The sequence below is a fragment of the Castor canadensis genome, chromosome 10 (genome assembly GCF_047511655.1).
Source record: "Castor canadensis chromosome 10, mCasCan1.hap1v2, whole genome shotgun sequence".
NCBI lineage: Eukaryota > Metazoa > Chordata > Mammalia > Rodentia > Castoridae > Castor > Castor canadensis.
This window is the reverse complement of record NC_133395.1, coordinates 108,611,746-108,637,453: the sequence shown is the minus strand read 5'-3', so window position 1 is coordinate 108,637,453 and position 25,708 is coordinate 108,611,746. Positions and strand designations below refer to the sequence as shown.

General features: G+C 36.4%; 1 long non-coding RNA gene and 1 other non-coding gene across 2 annotated transcripts in view; one reads left to right on the top strand and one right to left on the bottom strand.

Moving 5' to 3' along the window:
* LOC141411340 (uncharacterized) overlaps positions 1 to 17,525 on the bottom strand; it is a 42,956-nt gene extending 25,431 nt beyond the window's left edge. Inside the window, exon 1 of the long non-coding RNA XR_012436104.1 lies at positions 17,433 to 17,525. This is a non-coding gene — a long non-coding RNA (uncharacterized lncRNA). The remainder of the gene's footprint in view (positions 1 to 17,432) is intronic.
* On the top strand, positions 11,105 to 11,208 carry LOC141413259 (small nucleolar RNA U13). The gene has a single exon (XR_012438054.1). It is a non-coding gene; the product is annotated as a small nucleolar RNA U13 (small nucleolar RNA).
* Positions 17,526 to 25,708: the final 8,183 nt, after the last annotated feature.

The window sequence follows — 25,708 nt, the reverse complement described above, 5'->3', positions numbered from 1 at the left end:
GTACACTATCAACTACAAGAAACTCCAGCTAGTTTTCTTTCTGAATGGTGCTGGGGATCAACCCCAGTGTCTGAGCACATGAGTTAATGTATGGCTACTGAGCTATACTTCTAGTCCAATAGTGAGAAATTGTACTGCACATTAATTCTGTCACTATCCAGCCCTTTCTGAACATTGAGAATACTCCAACTGAGGGCTGGTAGAGTGGCTCAAGCAGTAAGAGCACCTGCCTAGCAAGCATGAGGCCCTGAGTTCAAAGCCCAGTTCCCCCCTTCTATCCCTCCCCTAAAAAAGAGAATACTGCAACCAAAAGACTAAAACCTCCAATGAATGACCTGGCCTCAGATGTACAAATCCCAATGTAGACACACATGAAATATGAAAATATAAGGAAACATGACTTCTCTGAAAGTCAACAATTCAACAATCATGGACTCTAGTGATAGTAAAGTGGTTGAAATCTCAGACAGAGAATTCCAAAGAATTATTTTAAGAATGAAGAATGAATTTAAAGAGAATATGAACAAATCCCCAAGTGAATTCAAAGAGGATACAAACAAGCACCTGAGTAGATTCAAAGAGAATATAAATAAACAGCTGAGTGAAATAAGGAAGATAGTGGAGGATATGAAAGAGGAATTCAATAAATTCACAGAAATCCTGAAAAGCAATCAAATTGAATTAAATAAAAGGCTCAATAAGTCAGATAAAAATTTCAATTGAAAGACTCTTCAATAGACTGGATCAATTCAAAGACAGAAAAATCAGGGCTTGAAGACAAATTAGATGGATTAGAATATTCAGACAATGATAAGGAAAAAAATAAGAAAGTATGAATGGAACATGAAAGACCTCTGGGACACTATTAATAGATGAAACCTATGAATCATGGACATAGAAGAAGAAGAGGTAGAAGTAAGCTAAAGGCAAAGAAAACATATTCAATAAAATAATAGCAAAAAATTACCTAAATCTTGAGAAAGACATGGTAATCCAGGCTTTTAGAGCACCAAACAGGCAGGATCAGAAAAGAAACTCTGCACATCACATTACAGTTAAAACATTAAAAACAAGGAAACATTAAGAACGAGGAAAGAATATTAAAAGCTGCAAGAGAGAAATACCAAATCACTTATAAAGGTAAACCCATCAAAATAATGGCAGATTCCTCAACAGAAGCTTTAAAAGCAAGAGGGCATGGAATGAGGCATTTCAAGACCTCAAAGGAAATAACTACCAACCTAGATTACTATATCTAACAAAGCTATACTTTATAATTGAAGGAGAAGTTTAAAAATCCTTCCGTGATAGAAAAAACTAAAGGAATTCATGACAAGTAACCCAGCACTGAAGAATATAGTTAAAGGAATCCTATTCACAAAGGAGGAAGATAAACAACCATGAAAGCACAAGAAAGAATAAATCTCACTAGATGAATAGATAATCAAGTTAGGATTAGGAAATAATCAAACATTACAAAAACAACAAAATGATAGGAATTAGTACATACATTTTAGTAAGAGTTCTGAATGTTAATGGTCTCAGTTCTCCAAACAAAAGACATAGTCTGATGGACTGTATTAAAAAAAAAAAGACCTAACCATTTGTTGCCTATAAAAAAATAGCAAAGACAAACATAGACATAAATTGAAAGGTTGGAAAATGATATTCTAAGCAAATGGAGCCTGAAAGCAAGCAGAGGTCATTGTACTCTTATCTGGGAAAGTAGACTTCAAGTCAGAAGAGACAAAAAATGTCAATTCATAGATAAAGGAAAAAATCTGTAATGAGGAGATAACAATTTTAAACATGTACACACCAAACACTGACATACCCAATTTCATAAAACAAACATTACTGGACATAAAAGCACAGATAGACCTCACCACATGATTAGTGGGAGACTTCAGCATATCACTCTTACCATTAGATAGTTCATCTAGGCAAAAAAAATCAACAAAGAAACTTCAGAAGTAAGTATTATAACTCAAATGAAGTTAACAGAATATTCTACCAAATAGCAACATAGTACACATTCTTTTCAGGATTCCACAAAACATTATCCAATATAGATCATATTTTAGGACATAAAGCAAGTCTTAACATATACCAAGAAAATGAAATAACCTCTTGTATTTTATCAGTTTGCAATGGATTAGGATCAGGAATCAACAGTAAGAGAAACTTCAGAAAATACATGAACACATGGACACTGAATAATGCACTTTTGAATGATTAGTGGGTCATTAAAGAAATTAGGGGAAAATAAGAAAATTCCTAGAATCAAGTGAAAATGAAAATATGGCTTACTACAATGTTTGGAACATAGCAAAGGCAGTGCTAAGAAGAAAGCTTATACTCATAAGTGCTTACATTAAAACTCAGAGATAGCTCAAATAAATAACCTAATAACGCACCTCAAGCTTTCAGAACAAAGAAAAAAAAAAAAAAAGAACAAACCAACCCTCCAAATCAGGAAATGGAAAGGAACAATAAAAGTTAGAGCAAAAAGTAATGAAATGAAGACTGATGGAACAGTACAAAGAATCAATTAAACCAAGAGTTGGTTCTTTAAAAAGAAAAACAGGATTTATAAATCCTTTGCCAAGCTAACCAAAAGAAAGATGGATAAAATCCAAATTAAAGCTAGAGATGAAAAAAAGGGATACCACAACAAATACCAATGAAATTCAGAGAATCATTAGGGAATATTTTGAAAACTTATTTTCCAATAAACTGGAAAATCTAGAAGAAATGGATAAGTTTCTAGACACCTATGACCTATCAGAATTGAACCATGAGAATACAAGCAGTTTAAATAGAGCTATAGTGAGCAATGAGATTGAAGTAGTAATAGAGTCTCTCAAAGCCCAGGGCTGATGAGTTCACTGTTGAATTTTATCAGACCTTTAAAGAAGAACAACACAAATGCTTTTCAAACTATTCCCTAAAACAGAAAAGGAATACTAGCAAACTCATTCTATGAAGCCAGTATTACCCCAATACCAAAACCAAGTGAGAATACAACAAAAACAAAAAGAAAATTATAGTCCAATTTTATTGATGCAAAACTCTGTAGAATACTTGAAACCAAATTCAATAACACATTAAAAAGATGATATATTATGATTGAGTTGGTTTCATTCTAGGGCTATGAAGATGGTTATTCATCAATAAACATAACATAGCACATTAACAGAACGAAGGACCAAAATCACATGATAAGCTCTACAGAAGAAAAAAAGCCTTTGAACTTAGTGGAATAAGGTAGGAGACTGGCTGGGATTGGTATCAAATGCCTCTGGGATCACCTGGAAGTCCACGGCTTATGGCTGTCTGTCTGAATACTGGATCTGCATTGGCACCCAAGATCTAGACCACATCAGAGAGATCATTTCAGACTCTGAGACCCCTATGCTTATTTACATATTCTTGTTTTCCAGGTAAAGATGGTGTCTAAAGCACAGAAGCCTCCATATTCCAATTAAAATGTGAAAAGCAACAAAGAATTAAAAAATCTTATATCTGTTCTGGAAGCTAGATAAGGATACCTTTCCTATGCAGGAAATGTCAGGTACATGACACCATGTTTTGCACGTGGGACCCTATTTAAAAGACAGTTATTGAGAAAGTAATATGGCTTTGAGAGAGAAAAAAAAGTAGAGCAAATCCTGAAGACATTTTAATAATACCCCAAAACAGAGGGTCCATGTGTCTCCTTCTCCTTGAAGGACCTACAGAGCCTGAGGGCAGCCACTTGTGTTTTTACCTTACGACCACTGATGGGGTTTGGAGTAGGGGGCACTTGGTAAAGTCAAAAGGCTTTTTCAGCCTACTTTGTAGTAATAACCAAAGAGGTGGGGAGGAGGTAGGCGAGAAAAGAAGAAAAGGGAAAGGAAAAATATTAGGACAGGCCATTTCATATCTAACCCTGGCATAATGACCTTGCCAGAAACAGAGAAAGCTACACCCCAGCTCATGTAAAGTTAAAGCCAGTCTCCCATTAATGTGTTCAAAGACTGAATGGGAAAAATAGTATACAGCATAATTCATAAGAGAGAAACAGTAGAAAAAAATATGATGGAATCCACTAAAAATCTATTCACTCTGTTTGCAGAGAAATAATGGGCCTGATAAAATAGCCATCATTCAAGGATGAATAAACAGGCAAAATAAAGCCTCATTATGAGGCAAGTGAAAAATTTTGTAACTTTAAGAAATGAAAATATAGCACTCAAGAGGCAGAGGAAGAGCATACTTTGAAAAAGATTTACTGCAGGAAATGGGAATAAATTTCAAACAGCATATGCTTTGTGATCTAAATAACATTCAAGGATCCCATGAAGCAAGAGATAAAAACGAGATAAGAACACAGGGAGGAGAGGAGGAAACTGGCTGAGGAACTGGAATATGGAGATAAAGGTAAACAAAGGGAAAATGTTATGAAACCGAATATGAAACATCAAAATTGAAAATACATTAGAATCAATAAACCACTTAATTGGCACAGCTTATAACCAAATCAGTAATAGAAATAACAAATTTGAGGCATTCTTCCAGAATTAAAGAAAATGAGATAAAAACACTGAGAAAGGAGATGATAGATTTAGAGGGCAAGAAAGTGGCAATTCAACATGGGTAAAATGAACATCCCCAAAGAAGACACCTGAGCAATTAGAAAAATAGCAATAATCCTTGATTGCCTAGAAAACAACTTTCTAGGCAAAGTTATTTTGCCTAGAAAATAACTGAGGAAATTCATATGCATTAGATAAAATTAACACAAAGAAACCAATTCCTATAGACACCCAGAATTTTAATTTCAAAGAGGAGTCCTGAAGATAGGAAAAAATAAAACATAATTTAAAAAACCACAAACAATAACAGGTTAGCAACAATGGAAGAAAAACTCAGGACCCGATGATAATAGAACAGTATAAATGACGGTTCAGTTTTGGGGAAAATGAAGACCCAAGACTGCTGTGACTGGATATGTCACTCACATTTGAATCCAATAGGAAAAACATTCTCTAATACAAAGCCTAAGAAAGTAACTCAACCAAGTTCTCTTCATGAGAAAAAAAAAGAAAAGTTTTCCAGACAACCATGAAATGACCCCAATAAAAACACCTCCGGGATAAGGAAAGTGTGCTATAAAATTGAGTGGCAGAAAGCACTGAAATAGTTTCATGTGAGGTCAAGTCTAAGTTGTTGTAAAGATGTCATAACTACAACAGAGTTTGCAAAACTGATGAATACTTCTGGAAAGAGAAGATATAGGATGTAAACAGTTTAACAAATAAGAATTTGGTTCTCAGTTCCCAGACAGTATAACAAATGCAATAGGCAAGAATGGCACCCTGATGTCTTCATTGCTTGTGTGGAAGAGTGGTAGACACTGACTCCCCTTGACACAGACGGAGAAAGAGTTGTTTATTGTTTAAAGATAACCTTAGCAGAATTAAAGTAGGATGTGTATCTTTACATTAGGAGAGTGAAAGGGGAAAAGAAAATAAATGTGAGTCAGAGACAAGTATCAAAGGAAGTAGCAAAGAAGGTAAGCACAAGCCAGCTGGAGTAAGCACGAGCATGCAATTTATTACGAATATAATGGTATATGAAATGGCAAAAGTTGGGTCATGACACATCAACAATAGTTTTCTACCAATGATATCTACAAAAGAGTAAACCATTACTGGGGACATGGCTCAAGTGGTAGAGTGCCTGCCTAGCAAATGCAAGGCCCTGAGTTCAACCTCTCCCCTTGACCCCCAAAAGAAAAGTAATAGTAAATTAGGATCTAATAGTATAATCTATTGAGTTGATTTTTAAAATGCACAAGGGAATCCGTAACCTTAAGTAGATAATATATTTTCTTTTGAAATATTCGTGAAATGAAATTTTATGTACATTAGATCACAAAGAAAACAGGGAATTTTCTTAAAAGCAGATCTACACAGACTATATTCTTTGATCAAAATGCAGCAAAATTAATAGTGGAATAATAATAATAAAATTTTTTCTCCCACTTTTTTTTTTTTTTTTGCAGTACTGAAGCTTGAACTCAGGGCCTACACCTTGAGCCACTCCACCAGCCCAATTTTTTGTGATGGGTTTTTCGAGATAGGGTCTTGTGAACTATTTGCCCAGGCTGGCTTCTAACCACGATCCTCCTGATCTCTGTCTCCTGAGTAGCTGGGATTACAGACATGAGCCACCCATGCCCAGTCACTTCAGCATTCTCTCTTGACAGTGACAACACAGAACGATGTTCTGTATAATTCTAGGTCAAGCTGGAGATTAAAAGGGTAATTACAAAATACCTAGAAAATTACAAAAATAAAAACACTGTATTTAAACCTAGGATACTTAGTCAAAGGCATAATCAGGAAAATTCATAAAATGTACTTTTATTATTTTTAAATAATATAAGAAACATGCAAATTAAACCAGTAACTTGAGAAACTGTGCAAAACAAGACAAACTTAACAACAACAACAAAAAAGAAATAATCACAGATGAAAGCAGAAATTTAAATTTAGTAAACAAAAAGGAATAAATAAGTTTGAGAGTGGATCTTTGGAAAAAGGCAAATAGTAAATAGAAAAAAAGAATCAAACATAGAGACCTCTATTTTTTTTTCCTTTTTCTTTTATTATTCATATGTGCATACAAGGCTTGGTTCATTTCTCCACCCGCCCCCACCCCCTCCCTTACCACCCACTCTGCCCCCTCCCTCCCCCCCCAATACCCAGCAGAAACTATTTTGCCTTTATTTCTGATTTTCTTGTAGAGAGAGTATAAGCAATAAGAGGAAGGGACAAGGGTTTTTGCTGGTTGAGATAAGGATAGCTATACAGAGCATTGACTCACATTGATTTCCTATGCGTGGGTGTTACCTTCTAGGTTAATTCTTTTTGATCTAACCTTTTCTCTAGTTCCTGGTCCCCTTTTCCTATTGGCCTCAGTTGCTTTAAGGTATCTGCTTTAGTTTCTCTGCGTTAAGGGCAACAAATGCTAGCTAGTTTTTTAGGTGTCTTACCTATCCTCACCCCTCTCTTGTGTGCTCTCGCTTTTATCATGTGCTCATAGTCTAATCCCATTGTTGTGTTTGCCCTTGACCTAATGTCCACATATGAGGGAGAACATACGATTTTTGGTCTTTTGGGCCAGGCTAACTTCACTCAGAATGATGTTCTCCAATTCCATCCATTTACCAGCAAATGATAACATTTCATTCTTCTTCATGGCTGCATAAAATTCCATTGTGTATAGATACCACATTTTCTTAATCCATTCGTCAGTGGTGGGGCATCTTGGCTGTTTCCATAACTTAGCTATTGTGAATAGTGCCTCAATAAACATGGGTGTGCAGGTGCCTCTGGAGTAACCTGTGTCACAGTCTTTTGGGTATATCCCCAAGAGTGGTATTGCTGGATCAAATGGTAGATCAATGTTTAGCTTTTTAAGTAGCCTCCAAATTTTTTTCCAGAGTGGTTGTACTAGTCTACATTCCCACCAACAGTGTAAGAGGGTTCCTTTTTCTCCGCATCCTGGCCAACACCTGTTGTGGTGGTGTTGCTGATGATGGCTATTCTAACAGGAGTGAGGTGGAATCTTAGTGTGATTTTAATTTGCATTTCCTTTATTGCTAGAGATGGTGAGCATTTTTTCATGTATTTTTTGGCCATTTGAATTTCTTCTTTTGAGAAAGTTCTGTTTAGTTCACTTGCCCATTTCTTTATTGGTTCATTAGTTTTGGGAGAATTTAGTTTTTTAAGTTCCCTGTATATTCTGGTTATCAGTCCTTTGTCTGATGTATAGTTGGCAAATATTTTCTCCCACTCTGTGGGTGTTCTCTTCAGTTTAGAGACCATTTCTTTTGATGAACAGAAGCTTTTTAGTTTTATGAGGTCCCATTTATCTATGCTATCTCTTAGTTGCTGTGCTGCTGGGGTTTCATTGAGAAAGTTCTTACCTATACCTACTAACTCCAGAGTATTTCCTACTCTTTCTTGTATCAACTTAAGAGTTTGGGGTCTGATATTAAGATCCTTGATCCATTTTGAGTTAATCTTGGTATAGGGTGATATACATGGATCTAGTTTCAGTTTTTTGCAGACTGCTAACCAGTTTTCCCAGCAGTTTTTGTTGAAGAGGCTGCTATTTCTCCATCATATATTTTTAGCTCCTTTGTCAAAGACAAGTTGCTTATAGTTGTGTGGCTTCATATCTGGATCCTCTATTCTGTTCCACTGGTCTTCATGTCTGTTTTTGTGCCAGTACCATGCTGTTTTTATTGTTATTGCTTTGTAATATAGTTTGAAATCAGGTATTGTGATACCTCCTGCATTGTTCTTTTGACTGAGTATTGCCTTGGCTATTCGTGGCCTCTTGTGTTTCCATATAAATTTAAGAGTAGATTTTTCAATCTCTTTAATGAATGTCATTGGAATTTTGATGGGAATTGCATTAAACATGTAGATTACTTTTGGGAGTATCGACATTTTTACTATGTTGATTCTACCAATCCATGAGCATGGGAGATCTCTCCACTTTCTATAGTCTTCCTCAATCTCTTTCTTCAGAAGTGTATAGTTTTCCTTGTAGAAGACCTCTATTTATTTTAATCAAGGATAAATAGGAGATAAAAATTAGGGATAAAAAAGGAGGCATCATCTCGGATATGAAAACAGTTGATAATCTTGGTGTAAGACTCACTCTCATTCATATCACATATGATTATTAACTGGTAAAGAAACAGAAAACTTTCTCAAAAAGAGATTGAAACGCAAATAGTATTTCAGATTGTAAAGAACAGATAATTCTCTAGCTAATTCTCAATTCTTTGAGGACATTAAAACATGTGGAGTGAGGTCAAATATTCCAATTCAAATGCTAGTGGTAAAATCCTAACACCAAAAATGGACAGAATTTGCAAAAAAGGTGAAAAAGACAAATTAGTCTCACAAATATAGATGCCAGTATCTATAATGTAATACTAAATTTATCCAGCTATTTATGAGATAATACAAGGAAACTTCTAACAGGTTTTGTTCCAATAATGCAAAAGTAATTCAATATTGTGAATTCATCAATATATCACAGAAAAAATGGAGTGATTATCACAATGTATATAAAACAAAATGAAAAATGCAGTATTCATTTCTAGTAAAATTCTTGATAAATAGAGCTAGAATAGAAATAAGTCTTCTTTCTCAAGTTGATGTAAAATATTTACCTCAGTACATGATACCGAATAATAAAATTCTAGGCACATTCACTTTAAAAGAAAAAAATGAAGTATTAACCCATGAAATAAGAGAAGGCAAAGGAAAAAAATTAGTTATTAAAGAATAGGGCAAATGTTATTTACTAGCATTATGATTATCTATCCCAGAGTCTCAAACACAGGAAAAAGCAATTGACGAACTACTAACAGCCTTAATAAGAGATTAAGGCTTGGTGACCAATCATAAGCCAAATCTATAAAACTCAACCAGCAACAATTAACCAGAGGATTTAATTTAAACATCCCACTAATAACAAAATAAATTATCTGAAAATATATTTAAGAAGAAATGTTTAGGAGCCACAGGAAGAAAACTACAAAAATCTATTATGGACTTAAAAGAAGACATGAATAAATAGGGAGAAACACTATACTTTGATCCATTTCATTTACTGAGAACTTGTAGGGCTGTCAGTTTTGAATGGGGCCCAGAGAACATAATCTAGTACCTGTAATGAATACAGATGCAGAAATCCCAAGCAAAACAAAATAAAATCAAGTCCAGTAGCATATAAAAAGCAACACATATAAATCAAATAGCATTTATCATAAGAATGAAAAGATTGATCAACCTGAGTGCAAAAAACTTGTCTGTTTTGTTCTCATTTTTATTCTCTGATTTATCATAGTTTATGGCATATAGTAGGTGCTCAATAAATATGTCTTGGCTGAATATATATAATATTTTAATTTATTTTGCTACATTAATAGATTAAAGGAGAAAATCCATACCATATCTTAATGATGTCAAAAATATTTGATAAATCTGATATCCACTTTTAATCAGATTCCAGGAAAACTAGAAATTGAGTTACCTCTTTTATTTTATTATAGCTTTCTATCACAAAATCATAGCTAGTGTTATCCTTAGCAATGAAATAATAGATTCAGGAGCAAGAAAAATGTGCTTCTTATCCCCTTGACTTGTTCAAACATTACTGGAAGTTGTAATCAATGAAATGATAAGGAAAAAATGAGAGCTGTGAACTTGGGAAAGAGACAAAATAGTCATTATTCACAGATGATATCATCAGCAAGCCAGAGAACAAGTGACAACTGGTAATGTTATCTGTGTCACCTCAAAATTTGTTTGTTGAAACTTTAGTCCCCACTGTGATGGTATTTGGAGAAGGGTCTTTGGGACACAATTAGGTCACAAATCATGGAGCCTTCATGATTGCTTTAGTGCCTTTATAAGAGACAAGGGAAAGCTTCCTCCTTCTCTTTCCCCACCGTGAAAGGAGCAGTAAGAAGGCAGCCAGGAAGTGGACCCACACCAGAGCCAGACTGTCCTGGCACCTTGCTCTCAGGCTTCCAGCCTCCAAACTGTGAGAAATAAACATTCATTGCTTAAGCTGCTCAGTATGTGACATTTCATTACAGCAGATCAAGTAAACTGAGACAGATAAACGAGGTTAGTTCCAAGATCAGCACCCACAAATCAATGGCATTTCCATGTCCTAGCAATAACTAAATAGGGCTTTAAAAATTGAGCCATTCACAATATTATCAGAAGAATTAAATTCTGAGAAATGAATGACAAATATGGAAAACCTGGATGAAAAAAATTACAAAACTTAATGGAAACCTGAATAAATAGAGTCTATGTTCCTGGACTGATATCATTGAAGGAAAACTTCATATGAATGAAGAAACTATGAAGTATGTTTTAAAATTTAAAAGTCTAGAAATAATATTTTTTAACTTTACATAAGAAAAAAAATACCCTGAAACTGTAGCCTGAGCTTCCTCACAACATGGCAGCCTCATGCTCCTCACATAACAGGACTGCTGCAAGGTGAGTGTTCCTAGATCCTTTTGTGGTTCTTAAGCATGATGATTGGTGTTTCATACTATTTTGTAACATGTGCTTTCCTCAAATCATGTCATGATATTGCTACATTATCTATCTGATACAAATTTGCTTATGCTTAGATAGCAAGGCATGGCTCACAAAATGCATATCACATTTTTTATGTTTTTCAAAAGATGAATATCCCAAAAGAACAGAGTCAAAACTGAATGACCCACTATGGCTCCACCTCTAAAGCCAACAGAATCATTTCTGCCATGCTATTGGTCAACCAATCAATAAAGTTGGTTCAGATTCAAGCACAATGCATATGGACCTTGCCTCTCATAGGCAGAATGTCAGAGAACTTAATATTGTTTTAAAATTGCCATACTCTCTCACTCCTAGACCATATATTGAAGTAGGAACATCTCTTAGTCTGACTACCATTTTGGTCACTTACTGTTAAGACTGTGAGTATTTAGTAAATTAACACATATAAGACAATTGGTGTATACAAAGCTAAATGGTTACTAAAAGTAAACCTCATTGTTTTAGCTAAAAATAAAAAGTCATTCATTTGTTAAAATAATTATATCATTACCCTTTCCTATGGCCATAATGAAGACATCTTGACAGCTGAGCTGCAGACCAGGAAATTTCAAGAAATAAACAGGAGGTAAATTCATGTGATGTGTACCTGTGGAGGAGTAATAAAATTCCAGGTCTTCTTCACTTTCTTAGAAAGTACAAAACATGTAATTGTCTGTCCAAAAGTTCTCCCCAGTTTATTTCCAAATGAGCAAAGTCTAGGTTCCTGTTTTTAGTGTAGTCTGGTTTCAATCAACAAAACAACAACAACAACAAATGTCTTAGAGTCAAATATTATGTCCCCTTTCCCTTTCTAGTTCTTATTTTGAGGACATTGTGGTATATAACTAGGATATTCAGCATTTATATAGAAACCCTTCTCAGGATTCACCATACAATGCTCTTTGCTCATTCTTAGATGGTGAGCAAGTGCTCATAAAATGCATATCATATCATTATGTTATGTTTAAACATTTTTATTTCTCCAGAGAATTTAAAATATACAAACATGTGACTCTGTGAGGAAATGATCCAAAAAAGATTATAAATACAGCTATAAATGTCAAAGTTCCTAAAACATTTCACTGGCTCTATCTTCAGAAGAAAGTGTTTACCCAGAGCGCACGCCAGCATGTTTTATTATTGTTATTGTGGACATTAAATGTTACAAACGCAATCTGTTTGACATGCACATAAACGATGGTCTCCACAAACCTCTAAGAATCACCTCTAACTCTGTGAAGCTGATCCGGAAGAAAAATTCAGTAGGGCAAGGCACAGCAACATGCCTTATTGCCTGCAGCAAACAGAATGGCTGTTCTTAGGACAGGGTTAGGAACTTACCTTCAGGTTTTAGCTTACTGAACGTTTAGTTTTAAAAATTTTGTTCTTTTACTTGTTGGATTTTTTGGAAAGCATTATAATAAGTGGCTAACCAGAGTTTGATTTCTTGTTTGACCTACTCAGTATAATCAAGAGTTCTTCTCTCTAAAAAAGAGAGAGAGAGAGAGAGAAGGAAGAAAGCAAAAAGAGAGAATAAGGAAAGACTAAGAAAAGAAGAGGAAAGGAGGGAGACAGGAGAAGGAAAGAAAATGCTTTCTAGGATTGATTTGTCCTATCCAGAGTGCAGGCTTGTTGATTTCTCTTACTAGATTGTATCTGGTCAGGCCTATGCTTCTTTCTAAAGGAAATTGCCTACTCTCAGTTCCTGATGCTTTCTCTGTTTTGCATAAAGATAATCCCTGCCCCCGAACATACACCTGAACTCCAATATCTCTAGAGTTGCACTGTCCAGTAGAAATTTAGCATGAAGTCAGGCTCAGTGGCATTTTTGGTCCCAGCTACTCAGGAGGCTGAAGCAGGAGGATCACTTGAGTCCAGGAGTTCAAGGACAGTCTGGGCAACTTAACAAGAGTCCACGCCCCTACCCATCTCAAAAACAAAATACATGAAGCACAAATGTAAGACACACATATTCAACTTTATATTTTCTAGTAGTTAAACTGAGAAAAATTTAAAAGGAACAGGGAATTAAGTTTAATGATATATTTTATTTATCCAAAATATTATCAATGTCATCAATGCAACAATTTTTACGTTATATTTTGAAAGTATCTTTCCAAATTTGTGTTTCAAAGTGTGTTTTATACTTCCAGCACATCTCAATTCAAATGGGCCTCATGTCCAATAGACCTTATCCTCTTTTTTGCTTCCTCTTTGTCCTTGAAATAACCTCTCTTGACTTGGTCTAACTTAGTTGGGTTCTGCTTCTTAAAACCAAGGCTGAATACAACCACATGGGGAGGGTGTGGTCACAGTGTCTTCTTTACTCATGTCCTGCTTTCCAGGAATTATTTGGTATGGTTCAACTTTTTATTCATCTATGCGCTTTTGGAGATGCTTGGGATTATTTGTGTTTTATGGGATGATAGAGTTTAATTTTATTTCTCCCCTTCCTTTTGGACATTGCATTTTTGCTTGCAAAAACACTGGTAGAATGCAATTTTTCATCAGGTAATTCAGAGTTTCTGTGAACAATGTCCTTTGAGACTATTATGAACGTGGTTAACATTAAACTATCCTAGCGAGGTACTGTCTTTGATACTGCATAATTCCATTAATTTAAATCCAAGTAAAGATCAAATTTTCCAATTCATCTAAGCCATTTATTAGCCTTAGCTTTCTTGGTGATTAACTTTGACGACAATAGCATTTCACGCAATGTACCGAACATAAAACTCAGCTTCTTTCATTGCAGTGGGGTTATCTTTTGGTAAATATTTTACTTGAGAGCAGTTTGGAGAAGCCACAAGTTTTCAAGTTAATGACCTAAGCCTCAGTTTACTTGTTAATTAAACAAAAGAATTTCTTGAGTGTAAAATGTGCTGAAAACCACATACCTTAATAATGGTTATGACTGGCATGTATATGCAAAATGACATGAGTACAGAAGCCTCTACCATACATAGAACACAATCTCTGGATTCTAATGTCTTTTCTTACATATCATTGTTTTTCAATCTTCTCACTTTGGGGTTCTCTCCCAAAATTATATTAGGAAATTCAAATCAAATTGAAAGTTTTGTTTTTCAAATCAAAATTAAAGAAGTACTCTGTTGATGCTACAGGACTCCAAATAACTGGGAGACCTACTTTTAGGCAGAGTATAAATAACATGCTTGAGAAAAGAAATCTATGAATAGTTCTTTGAGTGAAAGAATGGTGTAGCCAAATTCACTCCATTGAGGTAACATTAAACAAGATGAGTTCATCTTATTTCATATAAAGGAGTGACCAAATTAAGCATGAGAGAAATGTGACAAGATTTTCAATCACGATTTTTTTTTTTCTAGCTTGAATTTTTACTTTTCTGTGCTGCTGGAAATAGAATTCTCAAAAGAGCCACCCTCTCTTTCATGAGCCTTATTCCAATCAATTTGTTCTAGAATCTATTAGTGTTTCCTGATTCTTTGGTGCTTTTATCAGATTTCTGGTCAGGTCAGATAGGAAGAAGGAAATAGTAAGGTTGGTAGTATGCAGGATTAAAAACTAAGTCAGCACTTCACAAACTTTATAATAAATTCCCAAGGATTTTATTAAAATGCAAATTGTGTGTTGGAACCTGAAATTATACATTTCTGTCACATTCCCATGTGATGCCCAAGTTGCTGGAGTTTTGGAGCATGTTTTGAGAAGCGAGGATCTAGGCTACCTGTGGGTTTCTGTTGCTGCTTTTGAGACTGAATGTTACCTTACTCTATCTGGAAAAATAAACTGAGTTTCTTCTCTAGAATAATAAAGTCTTTGAACGTAGGAATTTGTCTGTTGTTCTTGTGCTCCTAATTCCTGGAACGTTGTAGGGTTTGAAGATACTTAAATGTTACCAATTGTTGTCAAATGAATGAAAAAATGAAATTCGGGGTCAATTTTAGAATAGGAGCTCTTAAGGGTTTTTTAATGCCTCAGATCCTTTTCCCTTTGGCATCAGATAAAATCTGTGGACCCCTTCTTGCCATATTTTTAAATGCATAAAATAAAATGTATAGGGTTTACAAAAGAACCCAATTATATGGAATTATAGTTATCAGAATATATAAAAGTCAAATGTGTGATGTAATAATGTATGTGCTTTTTAAAAACAAAACCTAGCAGTGGATCTAATAATTACTATAATTTTGAAGAAGTAATGAATATAAACAATGTTTTTAGATATCTGCAACAACTGTAATTTGATCAGAAAATATCTGTGATTTCTCTTCATGACAGACAGGTACTGCTAACAGTTCTACTGGTTGTTGCCTATATTAATAATTGAAGGACATACTAAATTTCAGTTGGAGTTGAATAAAAATAATGTAATTGTTTTCACATTCACATTCACAGACATCCTGAATTTTATCCCTGACCTTCTTGGAGTCTGTGAATCCAGTTCAGGAACCTAATTTTAGATAGTGCATGAGATTTGTTTTTCAAGCTTCTCCAGTATTGACTGAAAATTGTTTTATTAAAAGGAAAAAAGTACCACTATGCTTACGATTATTTTATTTTATCCAGTGAAGTGATTTTTTTTAAATGCAGAACTTCAAGTTGCAAAAATCTGGACTAGCTCTTTCCAGTGATTATTTTTCTTCCCTTTAATTCATGTCTATGACAATGACAAAAGTATAATGAATACCTTTCTTCACTGAATAAACAACTCACAAATGCAACTTTGTAAAGTGCATTCCCATGAAAGGGATCCATAAACCTGGTAAGCACATGGAGACCCGTCAAGAATGTTTGAACTACATCTTCATTTGTTACTCATGAACACTTCACGTGGCCCTGTAAATGAATTATATGCTGCCTCATTGACAAGAAATGTAACAGACTACACATTCGAGAGACGGAACAGGACTTGTGGGATTGTTTTATTGAACAATTTCACAGGTGTTAACAGTAGCGGTGGGCTGGAGAGTTTCAACCAAGAGAAGGTAACTCTGACTGAGAGGGATTCCTCAAACACCTGTTGGCAACTTATATACTTTTCCTTCTTTCCTCTGCAATAATTGGGCAGACCACCTGAATGGAATTTCCCTTCAAAAGTCAGGAATTGAAGGGACAAGAGAAAAGAAGGGAAAAAGGAGGAACATTCAAATTTGGCACAGAGCCAATGAAAGTGTAACCTCCCCCCACAGAGCAGGGGCACTCAGTCTTGGTGCCTCAGGGCAGGATAGAGGAGTAAATGAGCTTCCTTTGGTTCAGATACAATTAATAAAAATTGAATTATCAAGCTCTTAGGCAGGTAAATGCTTAATAATCAACTCTGTGAGTGGGGAAGGGGTGGAAGCACTGATCTGTAGCAGTTGCCAATTTCTGTGATATAAATGGTCCATTTTGAGCTATGGAGATGACACTGAACGGGGGTCTGGGAAGACATGGGCAGTGTATCCTCCATCCTGGCTCCAGCACAGCACTATTTTGTAGCAGCGGGTTCCCACCTCTTTAGGTGGTCCTCCACCTGCCCCTGCCACCTCTTACTCCACTTCCTTGGTCCCGGTGGCACTGGCTTTAGTGACTTCTGCTTACCGCCTCTCTGGGGTACTGACTTTGGCACAAAGCTAGAGTGAGGAATGTGCTGGCTATTTTAAGGTATGATCAAAGACTTGCATTCATTGTGAAGAAAACAGGATTTGGCAGAAAAAAGAAAGGATTGTGCCTGGGATGCAGCGTCAACAGGAAGTGTGACTTGTGTCACCTGATTGGCTGCAACCTGCCTCTGTTTCCATCTGTCAAAAACAGCTGGAGGGTCACAACAGTGAAAGATGAAAATAACTTCAAAAGGCAACAGGGCCACACGAAGAAACATTTCTGTTACTGCTTCTCCACTACTAACTGAGACATTCAGCAAGGGCTGGATACTATTTCTGTCTTTCACACTCTTCTTTTGCTAATTTTGAGTGGGCTTCTGAGATGGGATATAAATGTGCAGGCGATGTGGAAACTGTGCAGAGATTTATACTAAACATTATATATATTTACGGTCAATTTTAATGAGGCAATATTAGTGACCATCCAGTTGCTTAAAATAAAAGGTTTAAGAACATATGACTTAAAACTTGTCTTTTTGCTTCAAAATGTATATTCACTAGTAGTAACGCTTAGAAAACAAGTAAAAGATTTTCTTTGGTTCTTCCAAACCATGACTGCAAGCCCAACTGAGTTCCACCTGGTTACCAGGTGCAAGCCAGCTTCCCACCCTGCCTGGTGCGTGCTTACCTGCTGTGTGACTTCTAGAGACCCTTTGGTGGGGAGGGAGAAATGAAGCCAGTTACTGTGTCTTTTCTGTAGCCAACAGCTTCCCTCTCCACCTCAGTCCTTAGGAAAGTTACTGTCTACACCCTGGTGACGTTAACAGACGATTCCTAACAGGAAGTCTGGGGACTTGGCCCGGTCTCACTTCCTCTTTGCATTTCATTCTTGCTTCAGTGGTTGCCTCCTGTCCTGCCTCTTTCCAGAGAACTAAGAGAGGTAAAAAATCAAGTAGTAGATGTGAACACTCACTTAAGGAACACTTTAACACACTTCAAAAGGACTGAAGACAAATAATAAATCAGGTTTAATAGTGATAATAAGAATTCTAGAAGCCATCTCCTGCCACACGGTGGTAATTCCTTCTCAGATGGTCTGAAGTCAGTCTGAAGGTGGAGACATACAGACTATTATGAATTTTTAGGCAAAAGAAGCTACAATGACAAGCGAAGTCTCTGGCATACTGTGTCTAGGCCTGGCACTGACCTCCGTGCCTTGGATGCCTGGCCTGGGTTGACATCTCCTCATCTTCTAAGATTCTTTGGAGACACTATCTTTCAGTAAATTCAGTACTGTCTGCTGCTATTTCTTTAAGTGTACCCCTCTGGTCCTTTCATCCCATGCAGTGACCACAGTATTTTGTTCACTTATCCACTTAGACCATATGTTCCTTGAGGGGAGAGAATACCACCTGTTCATCTGTGGCCCCAATCCTATTTTTTGCCATGTATATAGTAAGTGCAAAAAAAAAGTTTTGTGACTGAATGAATGCTAAGTGGATTCTATAATAAATGGAAATAATTAAGTTCATAGAAGAAAGAGATGTTAGGCAGAATCTTAAAGAATAGTGTTTTACAATACTTCTACACAGAAATGAGGAAATAAATGAAATATATGTACAGGGTGACATTTTATTTTGTTTAGCTAAGTTCTGACTTTAACAGGATAAACAGATAAGTAGGAAAATAGAAGAGCCAACTGACAGAGAGGGCGATTGGTGGACAGGTCATTTAAAGCCACTTTGCAAAGGAATTTGGTCATGAAGGGGAGCTACTGACACTGTGTTAAGTCTGCACACACCATGCATCTCAAAAGCTTGAGAGTTTGCTAGCTTAGCTTGCAAACTCACAAACCACAGGAGAGTTGTGGCCACAGTGCAAAGGAGTGAAGAACAACTTTGGTTCTGAGTTTCATTTGGGGACTGCCTCCTTCAGTTGTGCTTCTGATGGCAAAAATGCACTGGCATGACCTTCCAGGCCACATTTCTCTACCCATTGAAAGATAAAATTCACCTCATGTAAGTATGTTCACATTTTCATGAAATGATCAATAATATCCTAAAATGTTCCTGTTTTCACTTTTTGTTAAATTTCATCTTTCATGAAAATCATGTGTAGTTTCTTCATCAGCAAGCTGGTGGACAGAATGGCTTGGTACTTCAAAAAATCCCTTATGTCCTAGATTCTTTGTTCTGTCACACACTTTGGAGAAGGTGACTCCATTTTCTCCTATGTGTACACGCGTGTGCGCGCACACACACACACACACACACACACACACCCCTTTTGCCATTAATGATATATCTGTAGTACCACTTACAGCAGGTCTACCATGCATCTTTTAAATCCACACTTTTCATAGGTCTCATTCTTATGGATAAAGAAGTCCACAAGAAACCATTTCTCTTGGGGAGCTACACATACTCACCCTGATTTGAACATTGGTATGGAAATGCCATGTAAATATGTACAATTTTATGTGTGAATTTAAAAAAATAAGTATTTTAAAAATATGACAAAAGCAATGAAAACAGAGAAGAGAGGAGAAAAAAAAAAGAGAAAAAAGAAAGAGAAAAGGAGTCAATTCTAGTCTCAGAAACAGCTAGCTAAAAACCCTGTCATTCCTTGAGAAGACAGTGTGTGTGACCCTCTCCTGTCCCTCCTCTGTCCTTTAAGAATGCCTGTCCCTTTCTATTTAATTTATTACCTTAAGGAATTTGCTATTTTTCTCCCAAGGGGAGAGAAAAAAACCCTCACTCTTCAAGATGTTACTTTGTTTACTCCAATTAATTATTTAAGAGGATTCTTTAAGCCCTCACCACTCAACCTTTACAATTTCACACAGAAACAAAGATAATTCAGAAAGCTGAGAATCTTTATGCAAATTGAAATTGTTCTGAGCTGCAAAGGGCACTTCTTGGCTTCAGCCAAGGGAGGATTGGGCACCAGGGCATAATGGCACTTGGTAACTGGTGATGGGGGGATTTGGCCACAAACATGGAGCCATTTGTTGAACATGTAAACAAATATTAATAATACAGCATTAATTTATTGCCTCTGCAGATTATTCCTAATACAGACTTGCTGGCTTGTACATGTATAATACATAAACACATCCATGAAAGTTTAATGCCTTCAGAAGAGAACATTCACCCACAACATTGCCAGTTGACACATCTTCACTCTTCTTAACACTGCTTCCTGCAGGAGTCAACATGATGTCAAGGTGACAGAATTCAGAATGACATGGGGGGAATGGTCAAAAATGAACTTTTCGAAACTTTTGTGTCAGTTAGATGTTTGGATGGACATTCAGTAATGACCAACAATGTGGTTTTATTTTTAAAAACTGAAAGCTGAATCACCAGCAGGAGACAGAAGAAACTGTCGCTGCTCCAAGGGCAAATTTCAAGGAATTCAAAAAGCCATTATGAAGAGTCTTGGTAGAAAATAGGATTTTTTTGGCTGAATGTGTTTTATATCATTTAACAAAGTATATTCAGACTTAAGGAAAAAGTCTTCAACTCAAACATTCCTTTTTAAAGTAACACTAGGGCTGGGGATGTAGCTCAGTGGTTGACCATGTGTCTAGGAGGTATAAGGCCCTGGGTTTGATACCCAGTACTGCAAAAACAATAAATCGATGAATTTATAAATAAAATCCTTGTAAAAATGGGAGACAAATAAAAGAAGAAGGATGTTTTTTAGGATCTGAGCCCTGGAGTTTTGGGCACACTATCCGTCCTCTGTTAGAGCAGTTGAGCTAAAGTCTCTCTTACCTGGTTCTCAGATTTTAAGTATAATAAAGTCTCAATTCCTTGGGAGAGAAATGAGGAACACAGAACGACAATATAATTTCCTTTTCACCCATTACTATTGGAAACTAGCCCCACTTGTAGTATGTTTAGATTTTTCATGTTTTAACAACAACAACAACAAAAAGGCATTTGAACACATTTTGGTTTTTGAGTGTCTGTGTGTCAGTGGCAGAGGGAGTTGGAACCAGTCGTTATCCGTCATCCACCCTTAAACCATCTCTGAAATTTCTGCTCCTCTCTGGATAGTGGATGTTCAGTTGTTTCTGCAGCACTCAGCTCGGCTCTAATAACAACTCAATTATGGCCCTGTGGCCTTTTTTGTAACGTTTATTTTCAGGTCTGCCATGTGTTGGGCTTGCATAACAGCCGGGCTGACTGTCACTCTGTGGCTCCAAAGGCGGTGGTAGTGAGTGAGATCTGGGCTCCTGCAAACTGTGATGGAATTGGCTGGGTTTCATCAGACAAGCTCAGATGATGGTCCTTTGTCCAGAGCACGCAAGCAAGAGACAGAAAGCCTGATACATGACCTCTCTCCTAAGCACATGGAAAGGACAATTTATGATGATGTTTTAGATTGAAGTTCAACTCCTCTACCTTAAAACTCTGTTGTTAGGGAGGAAGCCCGCTTTTCTGAGGATTTTCTTGGAACCAATATTTGGAACTTACTGCTCCAGTAAAGCAGTTTATGGCTGAAACTGATATTTGAATAACATCAGAGCACTACATCTTCCTTTGGATCAATTCCGATCACTTTCCCCTAGAATCTAGCTCCATGATCTCTTTACAGAGGTTTCAGGATCATCAGCTTACAGATAGGTATGTTACCTATATTCATCAATAACTAACAAGTTAATAGACATTACATCTTTTTACCTAACAATGTGTTTAGTAATTGTACTTATCAAGAGTTTTTATCATATCAAAAAGATATGTGAAATATAGGTCTTTGGAAAGTGTAATGATAATTTGTCACTTTTCCTTTCAATATCTGAATAGCTAGCAAGAAGCACAGCCATCTTTAAATAAACATACTCAGACTGAAACTGTTGAAAGCCATCAATGAAACACCCCAACTTGTTGATCAGGGATGTATAACTGAGGTCCTGAAAAGGAAATGGAGTTGCATGACTTAAATTCAAGAAATATGTTGAGTTGGGTAATTCTCCAGGATAGACAATGCCTACATTCCACCTCCAACATGTGGGATAGGCCTCTCCCTTACGTGGGAATTCTTCATTTGTCTTTCACTCCAAAACTCACTCCGTACTAAACTCCACACAATTTAAGATGCGCAGTGCTGGATTGGAGATCATTTTACAATGGTTACTAGATTATACTGCTTTCTGCTCAACACCCTCCAAGGCTTCCTTACCTCACTTACTAGATGGCCCCTGCCATTTTCCCTAAACACGTGCCTCTCGCTCCTCCCCATTTGCTGAACTCCCCCCAGTGTTGCTCTCCCATTCTTCAGACATACTGAGATAAGTTCCTCCCCATCACTTCTTTTTATATTCCTTTTTAAATTAACATATAATATTTGTGCTTATGCATGGGACACAGTGTTGTAATTCTACGCTTGAATATAATAATATGTCAGAACCAAATCAGGGTAATTGGCATTTCCATCTTCTCTAATATTAACATTCCTCTGGGTTGAGAACCTTTCAAATCTTCTATTTTGTTGAAATGTATCATTAATTGTTATTTTGAAATGTACAAGTAATTGTTATAGCTATGGTTATACCTATTGTGCTATATGATATTAGACAGCTCCCTCACACACACACAACTGTGTTTGGTACAAGCTGGAATGTCCCCTCTCTGCTTCTTTGCCTGGCTCATGTCATTTTCCTGGGGATTTCTTCCTTGACAACCTTTCCAATCTGGGCTCCACTCCCATCCCTGCTTCATCTTCCCATTGCACCTGCTTCATTTCCCCATAGCACTTGTATCCATCAGGGTCCTCCAGAGAAACAGAAATTTCAATAAATAAATATGTAAGTTTATTTTAAAGAATTGGCTTATGTAATCGGGGGGGATGGCAAGTTTGCAATCTGTAGGGCAGTTGAGCAGTCTGAACACTTAGGCAGAGTTTCTATGCTAGTATATTGAAGCAGAGTTCCTTTCTTTCTGGAGAAACCTCAATTTTTGTTCTAATGCCTTTGACTAATTGAATGAGGCCCATCCATATTATCAAAGGCATTTTTTTTAATTTTACAACTGATTGTATATACTAATTATCTCTATAAACTCCTTCTTATCAACATCTAGACTAACATTTTCACCAATCAGCTGTGCACCATTACCTATAGTCAAGTTGTTGGGTAAGATTAAACCATCATAGTACCTATGACTTTGTGGCATAATTATTAGTTTATAATTATTCTAATTTACCAGAATACAAGGAAATGAGAGCTAAAACATGGTTTGGTTCACACAAGACAAGAACCTGACTTAGTCACTCATCCAGAGCTTATTGTTACTGTTACTGTCATAAGTACTAGAATACGGTTTTGAAGCAAACTATGCTTGAAATATAGCATATCAAGATACTACTCATAAACTTACATTAAAATATAATTTCAAAACTTGAGGGCTAATTTTTTAGTTCTGCTTTTTTTTGTTTGTTTGTTTTTGGCAGTGCTGAGAATCAAACCCAGAGCCTTGTATGTGCTGGGCAAGTTCTCTACCACTGAGCACCAAGCCATATCCTCAGGCCTATATTAAGATTTGTATTTGGATTAAGAAGTCCAAAGAACTTCATACCCATCTTCACGAAATGACATTTTTTCTCTCTCTTATTTTGATACAGAGTGGGAGGAAATGGAAGTGGCAAATGTCAAGGGATACTAGAGTTTTAGGCTGAGCACCTGACAGAATGGAGGATAATATACCCTGGGGACGTCAGGTGACTTGTAAGCAACACAATTTTGAAGTTGTAACATGGGTTTGCCAAGACAAAGAGAAAGTCAGGCTTGCCAGATAGCAGAAAGACATAAGTTTATTTGATCTTAGTAATTATTAAAAATTGGCCCTACGTTCTTCCAGACTTTGAGATTTAAGAGTATGACTAAAGTTTTGGACTCAAGAAATCTTATGGAGCCAGGCACTGGTGGCTCACCTCTGAATCCTAGCTACTTGGGAGGCAGACATTAGCAGGATCACGGTTCAAGGCTAGCCCAGGCAAATAGTTCTCAAGATCTTATCTTGAAAATACCCAATATAAGAAAGGGCTGGTAGAGTGGCTCATGTGATAGAACACCTGCCTAATAAGCATGAGGCCCTGGGTTGAAACCCCAGTACCACTACCAAAACAAAAAAGAAATCTTATGGATATTTTTCAGGTAGTCATGTGAGAGATGTAAGGATTTTAAAATGCCTTCATATTTAACTTTATAGTCCTCAGTCATAACCGTTTACAAAGATCTTTCTCACACTGATCATTCTGTTTGACAAAATGATGACTTCGAGGTAAGCAGAACTGATGACATTATCCTATCTGTTTCACTAGATTGGAAACTGAGACCCAGAGGAAGTTGCCCAGTGGAGATCACACAGCTAGGAAGTGGGTACAGTGGGTTTCCAGCCTGGATCTCAGGAACTTTCTAAACTTCACCACTTTGCTTCTTTTGTAGTGAGGCTAAAATCCCTAATGTCTAGGCCTTTTGGTTGTTTCGGACTAGATGAGTTGGTCATTCTGTTGCCTGGGCCAAATGTCTCTCCAGTGATGTCTCCCACAATTTTCTGGGGCATAAGAATATTTCTTTGCCTAAAAGTCATCTTTCTTTTCCCTAGTAGTGGAGTTTATAAGGACCTGCAAGTGCTCTACTTGTTGAACCATTCCCCCAGTCTTTTTGCTTTACTTTGTTTTCCAGATAGGGTCCCATGTTTTTGTCCCCTCTATCCTCCTGTCCCTGCCTCCCAAGTAGCTGAGATTACAAGTGTGTACCATCACACCCAACCTTTTTTGTCTAAAAGTCTTATAACAAAATAGGGAAAGCTTTATTCTAGTAGAATGTATTGACCAAAATGTATTTGACTAAGGATTTGTGCAAAGGCTTAATTATGTGGTATTCAGTGAAAATTGTTCAGAAGACTAAAAATATAGAAGTGATCAAAAGAGCCCATGTTAGGAGACTGGTGTGTCCTGACTCCAGATAATTTTTTAACCACTTAAGAAAGAGGTTAAAGAAAAAAATGACATGACCAGAGGAGGATGGTCAAGACACATTCTAAAATTAAAATTAAAAATTATCAAAAGTAGGATCCCACTTTTTAAGAAAATGTGTAGAAAAAAAAAGATGGGAAAGCTACACAAAATATTAAGAGTAGATATCCCTAGGATGTAGACTTATGAATGATTTTGTTAATGTGTAGTTTTTATACTTTTTATTTTAACTTTATATTACTTTTTATAAAAAGAAAAGGCAGAAGCTATTAAAAATCACAGACATTTGATTTAATAGGTCCTAATTGATTATGAGGCAATTTGTTCTGTATGATTTTATGTATTTTTAATGGGCATTTTGTCTTCTGGTACTGACTTAAGGTAAAGAATTTTGAAACCTCTAGATCTTTAAACTGACTTTTTATAAAGCCCTAATGAACCGTCTTCAACAATCTCATTTAACATGCTGGGAGCTCGCTATTTGCAGAGTTAGTGAGATGATTGTCCAGTGCAATAGGACAACTGAATTCTCTTTTTATTTTTATTGTAATCATGATCTTGGGATAGTGTAGCTTCCACCCATCAAGGAGAACAACCCTTGGAGAGGTGCCTGCCTGTAGTTCTGAAGTGACTATGCCCTAATGGAGTTCAATAGGTTTGAACACGAATGGTCAACTCAACACTCATGGGATCTTCTACCCTCAGCTCATAGGTAAGAGAACAATGGCCAGGAAGGAGAAATGATACATTCAAAGTATATACCCAGTTAATGTCAAAGCCAGGACTCAATTTCAGATCTTCTAACCCATAGCCCAGTGTCTTTCCTAGGATCAGGGTTCAAGTACCATAAAATATATAATCTTGAGAAAGTTGTTTAACCTCCCTGAGGCTTCACAGTCTTTGCAAAGAGCATACAGTTATATCTACTTGTATAATTGTGGAAGAAATTGAATAAGATAATTTAAATAAACACCCTTC